The sequence below is a fragment of the Dermacentor andersoni genome, chromosome 4 (assembly GCF_023375885.2).
Source record: "Dermacentor andersoni chromosome 4, qqDerAnde1_hic_scaffold, whole genome shotgun sequence".
Lineage (NCBI taxonomy): Eukaryota > Metazoa > Arthropoda > Arachnida > Ixodida > Ixodidae > Dermacentor > Dermacentor andersoni.
In genome coordinates this window covers 46,337,154-46,354,569 of record NC_092817.1, presented here as the reverse complement: position 1 = coordinate 46,354,569, position 17,416 = coordinate 46,337,154, and the positions used below count along the sequence as shown (strand labels likewise).

Genomic DNA, 17,416 nt, shown 5'->3' with positions numbered 1-17,416 from the left:
ATATATATATATATATATATATATATATATATGGTTATTTGCTGGCGCGCCTATGTTAGCAAAGCATGGGACGCACTTGGGATCAAATGAAAACATTTAGCTCGGCTACTCACTCTCGACGCAGGTATACTGTTCCGCTTTAGAACTACCGTCTCTGCAGGAAGCCCGCACCATCACTTGTAGACACGTGATGCGAAGGGTAATAACCTAAATTATTCATTGAAGGCACTGCAGCAGACGATGACGCATACGCTCCTTATCTAATTCGACCTACGTCTCACCAACTACGCTGAGCATATATGCAAGAAAAAAATATATTTCACTTATGTAGCGGTACTTGTGTGGTACGAGATTACTAGTGTAGTGGCTGTATTTCGGTAGATAACGGGGCTTCAGAAACACGGAGGCCGGCGAGCAGTGACTAGGGACATTAAAATAGGCTTGCTTGGGGAAATAATGAAGAGCTACAAAAGTTGCCCAGAAAGAAAAGCGGCCTTGAGGGTGAGCGTGATGGAAGACACGAGTTTCGCGAGGCAATTTTCGGGAAGACGTTGGATCGATACTAACCTAATTAGCAACATCCGGCTGCTTAATTATATTCTCCGGTGCAGCCTGTACTGCCTCGAGCCCTTGATATCCCGTAGCCACGGTCTGTTGGGAACGACATTAAACCTACCGGCTTCGTCGGGCTCCTTTGCGCTACAGCGCTGTTGTTTACGGATAATTTGTCCAAGGAACCAAACCTGGGTTGCGTTTTTATCTTAGCGTGCTCTTTTTATTTATTATTGATTCCTTGGTTGCCCTTAGAGCTTGAGAACGGCGTGGTTCGGCGACAGCTGTGTACAGGAATGAGGATTACTGGTTTTGTTCCATGGTGCCCAAGAGGAGGCAGCTGAAAGCCATGTAGTGTTGAGATTTTGTCCAATATTTTCTCGATCTTATCGTAGCCATAAAATAACCCCATACCAAATGCTGAGGTAAACACAATATTTGTGGCATTTGCTTGCTTAGACGCGACTACATTACAAAGTGACTTTTCTTTTGTTTAGCTGCACCAAAATTATAAAAATTGTCCGTGGCAGATACCACAATCCTAAACCTTGAGCTTAATTACTCGATGAGGTGGTCATTACTTCTACAAAAAATCTAAATACTTAATTGAATAAGTAACTTAACTACAGTGATTAACCTTCTAGTTAATTAATTTACGGCACATATTTCAATCTACGAATTGTAGCTAGTGAGTATGCAAAGCCTACTGACTTGGAACGAATTCTCAGGATTACACCAGTTTCGAGATAATAATTTTCAGTGTCCGACGAAAATCACTGACGTTCTAGTTACCTTCCTGCTTCAATACATAAAACAGCCTTTTCTTAAAAAGAGCAAGTGGGAAAGCAGTGCAATTTTACCGCAAGTTTGACGGCACATATCTCAAAACCGGTGCCTTCATCAGAATTCATTACGTCATGATATCCCTTGCAAACTCGGTAGCTACAATCCATAGATTGAAAATTGGGCCGTGATGTAAACAGCTACAAATATAATTAGTGTAGTTATGTTGTTTATTCAATTAAGCATTTTGATTTTTCTGGGAAGGGATGGCCGTCTAGTTGAGTAATTTAGCTCAGTGGTTAGATGTAGGCTATCTGCCACAGGTAATTTTTAAAAATGTGGTGCAGCTAAAAAAAAAAAAGACACTCACCTAAGTTGACAAAAGAGATAAAAAAGAGTATATATATATATATATATTGTGTTTATATAAGCTCTTTTACTTCGTATGCACAAGTCGTGCTAGTAGGAAGCTTTGGCTATAGGGGCTGACGTTGACTTCCTTATTCAGGTACCCGTAAAACCCCGCAGTACAAAATTTGGACAACAGCTTAGTCGAATCGAATTGAATATGTTGCGTTTAAGAAAGTAAACTTATCTATACAACCATTTGAACGAGGTAGAACTTTAATATATGTCCTCAAATGCTTTAACTAGAATGGCCACAGAATGAAAATTTTCAGAAAGAAAGTAACAAAAAACAAACAAACAAAAACAACAACAACAAAGAAGCAAAAGCGCCGACTCTATGACTCCGTAACTTCGGCCCGAAACCTTATAGTAAAATTGTTTGAGTTTTATCCTTTGCAACATCTTAAGCAGCCTGATAGGACGCAGTAATTTAGACTATGCGTGCTGGCTAGGTTGCTGATATGAATTCATAAGCGCACTTCACAAATAAGTTATATATCTCAAAGCTGTGTATACTGCATATGAATTTGGTTAGGTTAATAAATTTATCAATACCTTGTTCAGCAATATATAAACTCCGGGACAAAAATAGCCATTTGAGTTGTCTATTATGGCGTCTAAAGCAGACAGGTATGATTTATTAGTTTAAACGGCACCTGCGTAGTTACACTGCTCGCATGCATCAGCTTTGACGGCATGCAATTTCTTGAATTTATTTCGGGTCTTCGGAGTATGGGGCTTCTTCCTGGATAACAAGTAGGGTGCTGGTTAGGACTGCAGCATTCGGAGCCGCTCCTGGAGCTTGTGTGAGCCAAGGATTGCCCCGTGAAGCGCATTAATCAAGGTGCGGGCAGAAACACCAGTGTCGGAGGGAACGCATGATATTATTTAGTAAGAGAAAAGAATAAAAAAAAATCCGGTCGGTTCTCTCAGATGCATTGCCTCAAAGGACTTGAGGCTTTCTTTGCCTCCGAATTTAAACGAGAAAATAAAGAAAAAAATGCTTTTTTCTTTCTCCCTTTCAATATATCTCTCGCTTTCTTTTTTGTTGGTGCGATGCTATATATATATATAGGGTAGGCTCAGCTATCTAAGGAAGCAATATTTCGGTTCCGGGAAGAAAGGCAGGGATCGAGATTGATAGAGTCTTGGACGAACCAGAAAACTCAACCTTTTGGCCGCTCTCTATAGTGTATCTAAGCTTTCGCTTTATTTACCACGAATTTATTTATGCTGTGAGAAGGAACCTTGCCTTTTTCAATGTGGTGTGTGCTTACAGGAATATACGCCCTAAGAATGTCGCAGAAAAAAAGAAACATGGCTTTTTCAGTGAGAAACTTCTGGTAGAAAAACACGTTGCTGGGGAAGTTGGTGCTATGAGTGTGAATAAAAGGATTCTTGTTCAAAACAGAAGGCCACAAATGGAATGTCTTGCCTATGCGCATATTCATTACGTGGTCATCTTGTTCGTGTAACACTCTTCTTATTTACTAAATTCTGGTAGTTACATATTCTTTTTCGATATCGCTTGTCTCTTAAAGCTGATTTGTAAACCTTGCATTGATTTGTTTGCGGGCTTCCTTGATTTACTTTTATCTTTTGTTACCACTTCTCTGCCCATTGTATAGGATGCAGGACCGGTACCTGCCATCCTCAACATTGCATTTGCATTGTAATAGTGGAATAAATTCTTTGACTTTGACATGTAATGCATCAGGCGCACCATATGCGTAACTGAATCAATAATCGGAAAACAAGGTGCAAATTCCGCATCCTAGTTGACGCATTTCATAAACGCTTCACCCTTTACTACCCATTGCGCTCAGTTACTGTATCTTTTTAAAAAAATTGTGTTCTTAATTTTCTTGACGAAGTAGGGGAACAGAAATATCCAGGGTAACTATCAAGGTTTTCTCATAGAACTTTTGGCTTCAACCTTATTTCAACTTAAAGTTGCCTTATTCAACTGTAAACCCTGTGAATAAGGCATACTTTAGCGCTCGGAAAAGAAAAATGAAGATGCAGAAAACTAGGCCAGAACATTGCACTGCCAGCTTTTTAGGTATGTGATAGAACATTTAGACTTCCGAACAGATGCGCGCCCGTGTGTCATGGGCAACCTTGCACACTTCCAATTTATCAAAGTGATGTTTCTACACCTTGTATATCTTTGCCGTTTCGTGAACACTGTGACGCCATTGCGTACGCTCTACATATTGAGTTTTCTGTTAATTACCTCCCAATGCTGGTGGAGTCTGTCTATAGTGACATAAAGAAATGCGTAACCGATGGTGGGATTGGACCTCTCTCCCAGAACAGCATCCCAATGCTCTAATCATTAGGCCACGAGCGTTTATACGCATACGTCTCCCGCGCCAAATTCGTTCTTCGAAATTTCTGGCGTGTGGGTCACGTGCCAATATCTCGAATTGTTCCCTCGAGTCAGTGTCGAATTCTTCCAAGGGTCGGTGTCCATGCTGCGTTGACCTCTGGATAGGCGCTGATGGATTGGTGGTGGTTTGACTCGTGGCCAACGTCCAATTAACGCATATGTGGAGTTGAGACGTAACAGAATCTATATACAGCGACGCTTGGACTGAGTGCATAAAGAGTCGAAACATTAGTACATGCACGCACGCACGCACGCACGCACGCACCACACACACACACACACACACACCCACACACACACACACACACACACACACACGCACGCACGCACGCAACACACACACACACACACACACACACACGCACGCAAACACACACGCACGCGCGCACACGCACACGCACGCACACGCACGCACACGCACAGAAAGACAGACAGAGGCGCTGGCGTGCGCAAATTATACCGAACCTTTTAATAAGCGGAGTTGCTGACTACTAGCGAGTACGATGGACGCCTTAAAGGCCTCATGCTTTCAGAGGCAGCATGCGCATACTTAAATAGCGCAATTCGAATTCATTCTATCCACACAAAGCGTTTACTTCCTCATTGCCGTGCAGCCGCGGACTCGCGAAGTCGAGCTTTCCGATTCTTTTGTGTTTCCCCGCACGGCCGGCGCCACCGCTGCCGCGGATGCGTGGTGGCGAGCGCCAGCTGGTGGTTCTGAAAAGAACCCATCGGCGCTCGGGCGCCGTGCTTGCTCCGCTGTGATTGGTTGACCTATTCGGCAAGGGAATATACCAGGCCGCAGGCATGGTCACGAGACCCGGCGAGAATCGCAAGTAAAAGCTTCGCTTTTAAAGCTGTGTTAGCTACAGAACCGCTGAAAGACGAAACGAAAAAGGTATTGACTATACTGACTGAGGATATTGAGCGCCTGTGTGGCCTTTCGTCCTCCTCTGGTCCTGTAGCTAGCGCTGCTTTTTTTTTTAGAATGTTGCTTAACCAACTAGCCAAACTTCACACTCTTGTACAAAGTGAAAGGTGAACGTGGGAGAGCGAGGGGCGATAAGGATTAGAATTGAAGGAATGGTCGATTCGGCTGCACCAAGATTGCGTCAGCTACTTGTCCGATTAGAAGATCGCCAAAGCTTCTTTTTGTTGGTAGATATTTCGAGGAACTCAGTTGCTTCTGTGTTATTCTCTTCTGCGGCCGGTAACTTCCATTAAGCTCAGTGGGATCGAAAATTTGTTCTTTTCTTTGGCTTCGTATTGCACCTCTCTCCGACAGAGGTTACTGTTCCTTTCTAGGCACCTGTATATAATCTGTAGGCAGTTGCATTGCTCTGGAGTACTGGTGCTGCAGTGCCAATGGTCTGTAATGCTGTTCTATATCTTTTTTTTTCTTTTTTGGTGCAACAGGATGTGGACGTGGCAAAAAAAATTACAGAACCTGATTAAATAGATGATTTAATCGCAAAAGGTGGCCTATAAAGGTCAGAGGACGCATGCAGTTGACACCGCTGATTTAAGGATTTCGCCACAGGTCCTGCTCATTGTGTTAGAAGGGAGTGTCCTCATACAAAGAAAAGAAAGGGGTTGTGTGCTGTCCTAGGCCCTCCCGAATCAATAGTTATTATCCCTGGCCTCTGGAGATTACGCTCTCTCCAAGAGCTGCCAACCATCCAAATGGACCCGCGCTCTTCTTTATTTTCCCTCTCGCATCACGTGGTGAAATACGAGGTGAAAAAGCAACGCTAATGTCACTGTGTCCCAATCTGTGAGCTAAACATGAAGGAAAAATTAAGTGCGCATGAATGCGCCAATGGCTTCTCGTTCCTCATCCGTTTCCAATGTGTCCGCAATAGCGCTTCCGTCGCTATATTTATTGCTTACAAGTATTTGTGTTCTTTTTTTTTTCTACATACAACTAAATTCAGAAAGGAACAAAGAGTTATGATGTAGATGGAATGGCACTTATAGACTTTTATTTTATCGATAGTTTTCTTTTATTTTCACCATGAAAAGTCACTGTGCAACATAGAGTGTTTAAGGCTGTAGAGGGAATACATAATACCTATTTATGATTTAATATTGCAGTTTCACTTGTCAGCAAGTTACGAAGCACGCAGGTATTCAGGTTCGAGACAGTGAGAGAGAAAGAGGATGAAAACTAAAAGAAAAGAAAAGCTGGTATGCCTGTCTGTCAAGAGCATTCTATAGGCATCCAGTGCACATAGAAACGCTCTCGAAACAACACGTCAGCAGTGACACTGAAAACTCGCTCGAGGAGAAAAAAATAGAGGGAAAGAAAGAAATGAGCTTTTTCATCCGATGTGCGCGCTGGGGAGTAGGCCGGTGTCGTAACGTATGTGGATCTTGCGCACAAAACTGTGGTGATTCAGCATCTGGACCCTCTATGAAACGCAGCCCTTCATTGGTGCTGAGACTTGCAGATGCTCCTGTTTGAGCTAACGAAATATAATAAGCTCGAAAAACCTTTGGCATTTTATCTCCTATTATCGTCTGAAGTCGGTATTTCGGTACATGCTATCGGTACGTGCTATCACAGGTTCCACGAGGAAACTTGTCACTGTACTGGGCCCCGTGGTTTGGCTGTCTGAACATGATCATTCGCGAGGCTGTTGCGTGCAGGGTTGCCAGATCGCTCCAACCACAGGTGGTCAAATTGGCCTCCGCAGTAGCCCAAATGTAGCCAAAAGAAAAACTTTTGGTTAGCCCAAAAGTAGCCAAAAGTCTTCGTCTTTTTGTGTAGTCATTTCTTAAGCACATTGAAATCATTTCCGGCAAGGATACCTACATATTAATTTTTCCACACTTGACCACGCATGACCTCCGCGCGCATCGTCACGGAGGCCATGCGGCACGGAAAACAGATGCTGCACAAGCGCAAGAAGTGCAGAAATGCAGGCATGCAGGCAAATTTATGATAAGGCAAATGGGGTCTTCATTGCAAATGCACTGTTCTATTTTTCCCAGAAAACCAAAAAATCACGAAAAGAACACCACAAAAATAGCAACGCGCAATAAAAACGCTAAGCAATGGCATGCATTCAGGTGTTCAGTATTATTTCTTGCAGTTCATGATAATTTCGCTTAACACCGCACAACGCACTAAACGAAAAACTACAAAAAATTGCGAGACAAAGTCTAACACAATAGATGGCGGTTGGTACAAGATTTAGTACGATATATAGACATAAATAAGTATGTTGAGATTAAGCATCACGAGCTTATTTCGAAGTGGAACTGCTTCCAGGGAGCCCCAGAGGGCATTTTGCACATTCGACGCGGTGGGGTGAAAAGTTTCTAGCATCGCGTTTCCCCTATGACTTGCTCCTGCCATGTATGCACACGCTCTGTCGAAGAAAACAGTAAGCAAAAGTGGAGAAACAGAAAAAAAAAAGGATTACAGAATGACAGAACACACAACAGATACGACCGTTCTTGTCCAGTTATTGAAATTCTTCGGCAGCTCCTTTCAGGAAAATATTAAAATTAGGGACGAAGATATCCAGGCACTCTGAATAAGCGTTAAATGTCGCCTGCACTATAGACCGTTTCATTGGGCGAGGAGGATAGGGCGCGCGGAGAGCCTTTCCTCCTTTCTGGCTTGGGCGATCCGGCGCGGCGCTGCTTGAAAGTATTGCTGTCGCGTGCCGCGGAACGATTTCGAGATGTTTTGGATCTTACTTTGTGAAATTTACGCCAGGTTCGTTCATATAAAGTCGTCAGGGAAGCCTTTCTGTGCATCGGTAACTACTGTAGGCAGAAATATGTCTTGGGGGTGCAAAAATGTGACGCGCACAATCAGCCGCGGTGTACGCGCATTATCAGTCGCGGTGCGTGTATGTGTTGTTTACTATTTTGCTTATATCGATTTTAATTCAACAAAGAAAACCGGCGTCTGTGTATTACCAGCATTAAATGGTAAATCAGCTCACTGTCTGATCGATTGGCGTAGGGAGTAAAACATCAAACATAAGAGCGCATGCTCGTGCACGGCCAACCTAAGGCAACCACGAGACATATCAGCGGCAGGCGCTATCACATATTTGTGATACACTGGCATCGTTCTCACGCATTTCAAGTCTAGTATGCTTGAAATTACCATATGTCTACGCTAGCCTTGCTGCATGAGGCCCACGGCGCTGCTCAACACAGCGATCCCTGTGGTTGGGGAGCCAGCACGATACATATATAAGCTGTGTGCTTCGGCATTGCCTTTTTGGCTTGTATACAGCCATAATATGAGAGGGTTTGCATAAAAAGAATGCGATGGCTATTTTTGAGCGCAAAATTTCCGTAATACGTGTGAGTGCGTCGTAGAGAACTGAACGAACACAACCGAAAAAAAAAACAATTCGGTTATCATCCTCTTTCTCTAAAAAGCAAGAGAAAACGGGCTAACGCCGCACAACGTTTATAAATATATAACCGCTGATGCCGTATACTTGGACCATGCGCTATATAGAACAAATATATCTGTAATTCAGCGCCTACTACTGCTTAGGACGCTCGCGCAGTTCGTAAACGGTCGCATTGCTGGACAAGCTTAATTCAGACTGTGAGGTACGCTGCTGTTACTAGCCAAAACTATTGTATTCGTGGGTGGAAACCTCATCCATCCAACCAAGTAGTCACGCAATGTAACCTGCAGCGAACAGCTTGAACGCTTGTCAAAGTATAACAGCAAAGCTCCTATCGTAGCAGAACGGTACCCACGCTGTTACGATCGTCGTGTATGTTTCATGGCTCCTGATAATACTGGATACTGGATAATAAGGATAATACTGCAATAGGTCACATTAGTGATTGGAACATTCGGAAATACACAATTGATCTCCGAGGCTTGTTGTAGGCTCAAATATGCGCGCACACATCGCGCTGCGTGTTCCATCCACCTCAACGCCAGCAGAAATTCCGGCCATGACGCCTTACACCACTTCAGCATGTCTCACAGAACCGTTTATCACGTAGAAGACGCACGTCATACTAAACAGACCGCACGACCGCGAGAACAAAAGCCAGAACCTACCGCCGAGCGTATACCTGCCATGCGAAAGACCGCTTTCACCCAAGCCAGTATGGCGCTGCTCATAGGCGGCGCCACTGCGTTCACAATATGGCGGCGCCTACGAAAAAATGGTCTATAGATAGAGGGTCACCAAAATCTGAAGGCCGGAAGGAGCGCTGCTTCCTTGAGCCTTTCTGCGGAATGCAAAAGCGCACATTAGAAAGCAAGTGCGAGCTGCAGATTTTTCCGTGCATTAATTTGTGAAGAAAAAGAACATCCAATTTGTTGCGTCTGCAGGCGAGGGTAGGTAACGTTGGTGTCTGTGCTAGCTCTATGAAGATGGAAGGCTTTTGACAAGATCGACGTTTAGGTATTATAGATGTGAACTTCTTTTTTCACATTTTCGAAAAGTTCACAATTTGACTTACAAGTGCCTACCACCCCCCCCCGCCCCCCCCCCGCAACCACCGAGGCGTACTCAAGAACTGGAAGGCATACGCTCATATATAAAGTTACAAATGGCCCAGGTCGCTTGAAGTCGCTCGCAACACGACATACTGTGCCGAGCGTTCGAAGTGCTCGCTGCTTAGTCTGTTGAGCCTGGGGCGAGGAGCTATCGAAGCACACTCCAAGGTCGTTGGTTTCCTGAGCTCTTAGAGCTTTGGAAATAATAATAATAATAATAATAATAATAATAATAATAATAATAATAATAATAATAATAATAATAATAATGATGGTTCTATTCACATGCTTTAATCATGTGCGACTCAAGCGCCATACGTGCTCATATCTTGCCCTGTGTCCATATTGCGAACATTTTCTTCTTCTGCTGCCGCATATAGGGCAAATTCTGAAGGAAAAGAAAAAGTTTATTACAGCGACAAAAGCCTTACGCATAACTCCCAAAGACGCCCCGTAATGACTCTGCGATTGCTAGACAAGCTGGTCCCGCAATGCCGACTGACATTTCACGTGGGCGGGTATTCTGGCTTTCCCGACAGTTTGTAATTATCTTGCGCATGTGTCATAAATCACGCCCCTTGGCTAAACGACGGACACTGTACACAACCCATCGGCAAACAGTCCAGTGACTACGGGGAGACTAATCTTTCGTGGCACTTCCGGCGCCCGTTTGAAGATACACCGCTTACCGGGATGAGTGGGTTTCCAGTATAGGCACTATATGTTCGGGTGTGATGGCTCAATTTCACATGCACCCGGTAAATCATGAGCTCAGCATTATAAAGCCTCGACAAGGACACCTAGGAAGATTTGCCATGCACCGTATGCATATAGTATGGCGCATTCTCAGTAAAATATATTGCTTACGCATCTGGCCTGTACGCGTTCCGCCGCATACGCTCTGCGGAAACGTGGGTACCGGGGCTAGCCGTGATCCGGAAGAAAGACACTCGAGAGAACAAACAGCCAAGGTTTAAGGCCATTCCAGCAGAAGTCAGTCTAGTTCCGATCACTGGCCTTTCCGAGCACTCCGTGCCACAGGCAACAATTTTCACGGCAGCCGGCGAGAGGCGCCTCAGAACTCGGCGAGAGGTGCCTCAACGCTCCTTTGCGGCGTGGGAAGCATCAGCGTAAGCGGCCTCAGCTTCAACGAGAAAGTACGGATTGTGGCGAAAGCAAGCTCGCTCGCGTTCTTTCTCCTTTTTTTATGCTCAGTTTAAGGTCCCAAATTATGACGGGATGACGAGGAAGAGTGCGCTCAGTTACAAATGTCAATCCTGTTTATCAAAGTTCGCGAGTTGTGCTGTTGGAGCGGCTGTCGCAGGCCCAACTTAGAGGAAGCTTAAACTGCACGCGTTAAGCAGAATTAGCAGCAAAAAACAGTAGCCTGTATGCAGATGAAATCCTTTCTGAGCAACGAGGTGTGAAAATGGCGTGTGCACCGCAGTGCGTGCTACCCACCGTGCTCGCTCAGGGTCTACGGCGTTCAATTGCCGAGGACGAGGTCGCCACAACGGTGGGCGTTTTTCAATGAAAATAGGGTTCAACGGCGCTCGTTTCGCCGTGCTTTGAGCGCACGTCAATTAAGCCCAGATGCTCGAAGCTAATCGGACAAAGTGTTAGGCGGAATGGACTTGTCACCTCATTGAGAAATAGCGTTGGTCTAGAAAGCACTTGTGAGGGCGCTCACCGGGACCAATTAAACGAATAACAGGTCGAGAGTGAAACGAGGATAGTGTTTGAGTGAGAGAATCAGGTCTCACCTGGTTTGCTACCCTACGCTGGGGAGTGGAGAGTGGGAAAAGGAAAGGGACAGAAAATCTGATGCGCGCGCACACAGTCGCGTTCTCCATGCGTTAGGCTGGTCGCAGAGGCCAGTCGCATTTAATATTTGCATTGGAGATGTTCAGTATCTTTACGGACGTGTCCTGTTTTCCAGTAGCACCATTTTTGCGTTGGAACTGTGGCTGTGGAGACAGCGATGACTTTTGCTGTAACACGTAGAGGAATTCCCAGCCGCCTTCTTTGGAAGAGCCAGTCTGATTTTGGTTAGTAGTTAGCTGTGGATTCCAACTTCTTGCCAACACTGCCATGCTTATGACTGCCGTACGTGATGGCGCACCAGCGACTCCAGGACGGAATGGTCAACAGAAAGCGTGCCGTGTGTTCAAAACATGAGTGCGGCAGAATTCAAGAAGCCTGTATAAAACCGGGCCTGCATGTCTATATTTAACTCAATTATGACGCTACACCGCATGGCAACCCAAGCGAAAAAAAAAGGACATTCTTGGTGACTTACGGTGGATAACTCCTCAATCCTTTACTCCTGTCATTGCAGATCCATAAAACATGCCAAAACCAATTCGACTCCTCAAATGGATTCAACTGAATGAAAAGCAGTTATGTACAGAGTGTGTCATGACTAATCTTGGTTTGTTGTTGTTGTTGTTGTTGTTGGCATTGCGCAATTTAATCTTTCTTTTACTTGAAGCACTTTACTTTCACTGCATTTACCGCCATGAAGTACTCGCTCCTGCTTGAAGCAGCATATCCAAAACATTTCCGCTGCAGATTGTCCTCTATAAGCTGCAAAATATAGATCGGAGTTGCATCGCTGTCTGTCCAAATTATCGCAAGTGCCTGCTTCTCCGCATAAAAATGAGGAAAACCCACGCTTGGGAAAACCCATGCTCGTTTGTTCTTCAGTGCGCAACTACTTGAAACGTTGCAGAAATCAACTCCCTCTCCCCTGATCCAGTTTTATCTCCCATCCTCCACCGTGTAGACATTCCAGCATAGCTTCCTAACCTTCGTGGAAAGGAAAATAGACAATGCGAGAGCTGCGCCAATAATCTAAGCACTCCTCAACGCTGCAAGTCCACAGAGTTGAGCCTTGCGATCTACGCAGCCGAATTGTCGTGCCCACATAGCCTCCTCTCTCATCGTTCTCGCTCTCTGACGTCAGCAAACACTCGCACTTTATCACGCACTGCTTCTTTGTGACGTAGTTCACTTGTTTAAGACCCTCCGGATAGACAACATCCACTGACTTCCTGTTTTTTCTTGTGTGGTTGCTAACATACTCTATATATTTTCTTCCTCTTTTGGCCGAAACAGCACCACGTGCCGTGGTCTTGTTCCGCTGAGAACATCAACTCGGCGAGCCGTGCGCCTGGCGTGAAGTGTTCTCAGGACCATCTCTGCCGGATTATAACCGTGCTGCTTTCAGCAACCGACGGGTTTACAGCGGATGACGGCTTACTGCGAAAGGTACACGCTCCTTTATTATTTGCTGGACTCACTTTCATGAGCCATCCTGCGCTAGGATAGTTATTGGTGCATTTTTTTTTTTTTGAGTTGCTGAAATCGTATCATGGCATAGTGGGATGCTCGATTTTCCAGCTTGAGTGAACGCAGGAAAGTATATTTCGGAGGAAGCACGCTGAGCGTTTGTAAGCAAGGACGATCAGGACTGAAATATTGCCTTCTGCGTACTTTATGTGCGCGTATTGCACTTATATTAAGATTATGAAGAGTGATAACCGACGTCTACGCGCGATAACGCGCAATAACTTTCGTCGCCGCACAAGCTCCAATTCATACTGGTTTTCGCATGGCACATTTTGAGTGAAACAAATTATAACACTGGGAAAACGTGCACGTAGCACTAAGAACAATGTTTGGGAGCTGCCTCTGGTTTCAGAACGAGAAATGATAGAAGAAAAAGCAAGATTAGATGCCATAGGCAAGAGAAACGATTGATACGAGAAAAAACAATCTAAGAGCAAAATTATTGCACAATTGGGGTGGTATGTTGTGATACAAATAAATGTTATATCTGATATTTTTTTTTGTATAGCTGAAATATCACGAATCCTTTCAGACGAATGAATATGCAACTACCGGTAGCGCCCCAGTAAATATATATCTACCCGCTTGTATAGAAAACTTTCCATGGAAATGAACGACCTTTTCTGATTCAATATTGGGTTATTTATAACAGAGCACACCAAAAAGCACATTTCTTCAATTATAACACGGGTAGATGATGTGGTAATTGAGGAAGAGGCTCCTTACATAGCGTCTAGCCACCCACGTTCAGTATGCGTAGTAAAAATTACATCAGACGCAACAACGACGTGGAAACCACGATAATTTCTGACCGCGATTGTAACAATTTGAATAATGTCACAGGATCTATATATATATATATATATATATATATATATATATATATATATATATATATATATATATATATATATATATATGTATAAAATCTCGCCTGCTTGTGCCATGCATACCATGTTTCCTTAGGTTTTCAGAGGAAGCCAACCGGAACTACCTCTGGTTAACCTCCTTGCCTTTCTGTGCATCATTCTCTCTCTCTCTCACTTTCGCGACACTTCATGACTGATCGCCGTCGAGAACTTTGACCTTTGCCACCCTATCGCGTGTTATCAGGCAATAATGCCCAGATGCACTGCTCCGCACTGGGAGGCTCATTAACATGCTGCCACTTATAAGTTACAGTGTGGCCTGGCCCACTTTACGATCTGTCATCGCGGTAAATTATACAGTGCAACTATTTGTGTTGTGCTTGATAGAACCTATTGATGAACACGCGCTTGCCCCCGAGCTTTTGCGTCAGCCTCTTCGCGAATATAATGAGTTTCACCGACATTGACAGACGAATGACACTACGTAAAAAAAAAAAGAACCTGTGACAGGCTTAGCCTTTCGTTTTCTTTTTGTTATTGTTACGCGCGCCGAGATATATATCTCGGCGCGCGCTTTGTATCTAAAATGGCTTTGTACACAAAGTGATGTTTAAGTTTATAATTCGGCGCGGCGAATCTAACCAGTCGTCCAAGGCTAAAACTCGGCGACAGCTGCAAGTTTGACCTGTAACATCTTGCAAGCATCGAAAAGCTTTCGAAAGTACAAAATGTTGCTAGATATAAACGCTCGTGTAGTTTGCCTTGAAGTGACAGTGGCTGAATGAACTGTATTGACGCTATACATTTTCAAATGTGCATCAGTTTCGAAGCGCTAACACAATTTAACATTATTTACCTAAGTGTCCATAGGGATAGTAACTACCTTGGAAATAGTGTTCCAATTCATCCGTCTGTCGCAAAGTGCAGCCACTAAAGAATTTCAAATGTACTTCACAATTATTTGTTCTTTCCCTTCTTTAATTTTTTTTTATGAATCTTATTTTAGGCCATCAGAGCTGCTAGACAATGACAGTCTGATGACGAAAGTGGTGCTTTTCGACGACAACTCCTTTCTGAATGCGTTGGGGAGATGGCCTTGAACTCATGGAAAAAGAAAGATGTGAAGAAAACAGGAAAAACAAATATGTGCTGAGTGAGATTCGGCGCAGCTCCTAAAAGAAATCATAAGTTTCGTGGGCCACGGAGGACATTACGAGAATTTTTTTTCGAAACGTGCTGCTTTAGCATTTTGACATCACAAAGGAAAAGAAAAAAACCAAAGCTTTGCACATTTTCCAAGCTAAGTATAGAAGGGGTTACCCCCTTAGTGTGACTGCTTTTCTCTTTTGTTCTCTCTCTTTCCGGTTTTGCTGTTGGGCTTTCAACCGCGCGCTTCTTTTTCTTAACTACGTCACATTATGACTGGTTCCGCATGGCTTCAGCCCTGATTGTGAATGCATGAGTACTTAATGCGGCCGTCTGAAAGCGAAGGCGCAGGCGTCTGACATCTATCGCTCGTCGTGCCCAACAAGCGAGGCATAAGAATGACGCACTTTTCTTTTTTTTTTTTCGATAGGTCACTTCAAGGCAAGAAAAAAAAAAAAGACAAGCTCTTACTTCACGTTGCGGAAAGCGAGTCTTGATTGTCAATTTGGAAGCGTGAGAACTCGTTTGCGCTCGTCACCGCGACTTCTAATGCGTAAGATCCTTGGACGTGTCGAGCAGCAAGCGCAAAGTGCTCGCTCAGTAGGCGTTACAACGCAAGGCTGAAATTCTTTTCGTAAAGTCTTGTTCTCGATTCTTCACTCTGTCATGCGCTTAGGCTGCTTAAGAACAGCTTAAAACGCGGGCACTCTTGCTGGAACGCATTTACTCAGAGATAAATTTATGCCGGCGTAGATTGGGAAATAAATGCGATGCCACGCGAGACCCGGGAAGTAAGTAAAGATTGATTCGCTTTAAACAACGTTATGCAGATTCGGCGCAGACATTGGAATCCGCGTGGAGCGGTGCTGCCTTGAAGAAAATACGTAAATGCTATAAATCTCTTCCGCAACGTGTTTTGCAGCATAGCGATCACGTGTCTGCCCGGCGAAATCGACAAAACGCGGATACGCCAACCACGCGGCCCACGTGATCCACGCATCCCATGAATTACACCAACTGTCGCGCAAGAAATGCTTGCTTATGAATGAATGAACGCTTACACTGCGAGAAAAAGCACTTGCGTGAATTGGTTGTGTGGTATAGACATCCAGGTGAACAATTTTATCACGCGCACGGCCATATTTTATAAGATGAGGCATATGTAACAAGCGGCGCGCCTGGCGCTTGTTGTCGACGACATTTTATTCCCTAATTTACAACGGTGTAGGCATTTGGAGGGGTGAAAGTTTTTTTTCTGATCAACTTTTAAGGGTTATACAGCTCATGGACCAGGTAGAATCTATTATTTAGTTATGAAGGGGCGTGAATTGAGCCACAGATTGATAATACAATAGGACTCTACGCCAGTTAATGATCTTTAATTTTAGAACACGCACTTCCTTACGTACAGCTCTTCAGTACCTCAGTGAACAAGCTTTCTGTAGGCAGAAATACCAGCGCATCATTAAAGCAGCGGATAATTAATTGCTCTTCCAATACGCCAGCGAACCATTTATGACATGCGATATCTGCAGGTGTCATTTTACCTTGAACAAAATGCATGTGCATCTTCTTTCAAGAAACAGCGTTTTTCATTTGTTTGCTTCGGTCCAAGCCCTCCGTGCTTGCGTTTTCACTTCGTTTGTTCATTAATCTATTATTTCAGTACTTCATGTCACAATCATTCACCTCGTCATCAAAGTGAAATTTCTTCAATAGGCTTTCCATTTGCTTTCGCAGGACCAGGCAGGTCCCGTTACTTGTCACGTCAGTAGGTGTTGCTGCGATCTCGCACGATGCCAATACAAGACCCAGACCAAAGCATTCCCCTCAGCGCTGCGCGAAGTAGACCGGTAGTGCACAGGTGCTCATTCTGTTCAATATCAGCCGGCTGCGAACGGAACCGAAGAGATCTTTCTTTGCCGTTTCTTCGCATTCTCTCAGCACACCTCCACTTCTTCGAGATTTATTTATTTCTTCTCTTGGCAGTCTGAGGGCGAATCTTTTCTGGAAGCCTGAGCTGTAGTACTTTCCATGAGGGAGCGAATTCTTGGGGAAAGGGGAGTGAAACGTGACTCACATTAGAATGGCTGGTAGAGTCATGCGCAGGTTATAAAGTAGACTGAAAGGCGCGCGCACGCACGCACGCACGCACGCACAGGTGTAAGCATCGATTTTTTTTTTCTTTCTTAGTTTGCAATAATTCCTAGTATGAAGCGCACTGCGAGGCCGTGTCTATAGTGGACGATAACTCTGCGGCCTAGCCTCTTGTGTTGTTCTACTTGTGTGCCAAGTCCCGTGGTATGATATGCATCCCCAATTTTGGAACGCAATTCCTATAACATAATTAATTTATCAGTTGCAGAAGGGCTGTTTGATCAATGTAGTTTTAGACAGTAAAAAGAGCGGCTGAAACAG

At 44.3% G+C, this 17,416-nt stretch overlaps 1 protein-coding gene across 1 annotated transcript in view; it reads left to right on the top strand.

Moving 5' to 3' along the window:
• CngA (Cyclic nucleotide-gated ion channel subunit A) overlaps positions 1-17,416 on the top strand; it is a 426,897-nt gene that overhangs the window by 336,617 nt on the left and 72,864 nt on the right. The window contains exon 6 of the mRNA XM_050184183.3: positions 12,750-12,902. The gene's annotated coding sequence lies outside the window, so the exon portion shown is untranslated. The remainder of the gene's footprint in view (positions 1-12,749; positions 12,903-17,416) is intronic.